This window comes from Amphiprion ocellaris, chromosome 21 (assembly GCF_022539595.1).
Source record: "Amphiprion ocellaris isolate individual 3 ecotype Okinawa chromosome 21, ASM2253959v1, whole genome shotgun sequence".
Lineage (NCBI taxonomy): Eukaryota > Metazoa > Chordata > Actinopteri > Pomacentridae > Amphiprion > Amphiprion ocellaris.
In genome coordinates this window covers 19,174,895-19,176,822 of record NC_072786.1, presented here as the reverse complement: position 1 = coordinate 19,176,822, position 1,928 = coordinate 19,174,895, and the positions used below count along the sequence as shown (strand labels likewise).

Below are 1,928 nucleotides of genomic sequence, written 5' to 3'. Positions count from 1 at the left end.
AAATATGGCGAAAATATCAATTTGATGACAATTTTTTTTTCTGAGGTAAAAAATGTAGATAATACTTACATGTATCAGGTCTTGTAATATCCAGGTGTATAATAATCTTCCTGATTGGTGACACTTCTGACGTAGTGTGTGTGGTCCACAGTAAATATATTCTTGATGGTCTCAATTGACAAGAATTACATTTTTTCATGAGATTCTATGAGAAATGCATGCGGGTCATTTTTGACCCACTTATGGAAGCTTGGGGTAGTAATACAAATATTATAATTTCTTAAAAATATAAAAGATAGCTTAAAAAAATTAAATGGAATGATATCAAAAAAACGTTTTTTGAAAAACAACTGGAATATGAAATGATAACTTTTCATTACAAAGATATTGCAAGAAAACAACCTCACTGGGTCACTTTTGACACAATTATATATCTAAGGGTAAATCTGTAGTCCTGACATGGAGGATATATCAGATATTAAACTGATAAGGAAAGATACTACACTTGATCTTAGCAAAAAGGTCCAGAAATAGTGATGTTGCGAGATGTGCCGATGCTCTAAAGCATGTGTCGAGTAATGGAGGGGGAGTTTCCATGAAGCACGTAAAGGGCTTGCTTCATTTAGGGGAGGAGCCAAAAATGATGACATCCAAAGCCTCGCTGCCCAGCTGTACCACATGACTGCTTCGGGAAGTAGTTCAAATATTGCTGTGAGGTTTGACAGCAATATACAGATTTTTTTTTTGAAGGTCTTTTTATTTATTTTTAACAATTATATAAACAAACAAACAGAATAATTTAATACAAACAGTAATAAAGTAATTAAACTCAACCCCCCGCGATAGCTGCTCTAATGAGCCAAATGTATTATCAACATAGAGGTCATACAGTGTACAAATCCCCTTTGTGTACCATGCATTAAAGGCTTCGTCCATAACTGATGGAAGAAACGTGGTTTTTGACTATCGGTGCGACATGTGAGAAGTCGCTGATGTTGAAAGTATGCCTGAACTGATTCCAGATTTTAACCGAATGGATGATGGTGGGATTTGAAGTGAAAGTTGAAATGAGCTGTTTGAATGGTAGGTTGGCGCATAACAGAGCTTCCAAACATGTAGATTTAACAGATGATCTCTCCAAACCTGTCCATTCAGGATCTTTGATGTCACTCCTCATCCAATACAACAAGGTTCTAATATTGGCCGCCCAGTAATAATGTACGAAATTTGGTAGCGCCATGCCTCCAACCATGCGAGGTCACTGCAAAATGTTTTCCTTTATTCTGGGGTGTTTCTTATTCCATATGAAGGATGATATCTGGCTTTTCAGATTGGAGAAGAAGGATTTTGTTAAAAATATGGGAAGACTCTGAAATAGATAGAGAAACTTAGGGAGTGTGTTCATCTTGATAATGTTGATTCTACCTCCAAGAGAGAGAGGTAGGAGGTCACAGCGTTCAAGGTCCCATTTCAGGTTACGTAAGAGGGGATGATAATTAGCTTTATAGAGATCTTTGAAGTTGTGTGACACCCATATGCCCAGATAGCTGAACTTTTTAGAGTTGATTTTGAAGGGAGCTGGAGTGAGATAGTCATCAATTACTGAGGAGACTGGCATAAGTTCACTTTTTTGAAGGTTGACTTTGTATCCAGATATCTTCCCGAATCTGGCCAATAGATTCAACAAGTTGGGAAGGCTTGAGTGGGGCTCCGATATAGAGTGGGTACGGAAAGTATTCAGACCCCTTTAAATTTTTCACTCTGTTTCATTGCAGCCATTTGCTAAAATCAAAAAAGTTCATTTTATTTCTCATTAATGTACACTCAGCACCCTATCTTGACAGAAAAAAACAGAAATGTAGAAATTTTTGCAAATTTATTAAAAAAGAAAAACTGAAATATCACACGGTCATAAGTATTCAGACCCT

General features: G+C 36.6%; 1 pseudogene; it reads right to left on the bottom strand.

Moving 5' to 3' along the window:
• Positions 1-435: 435 nt before the first annotated feature.
• On the bottom strand, positions 436-535 carry LOC111587874 (U2 spliceosomal RNA; annotated as a pseudogene).
• Positions 536-1,928: the final 1,393 nt, after the last annotated feature.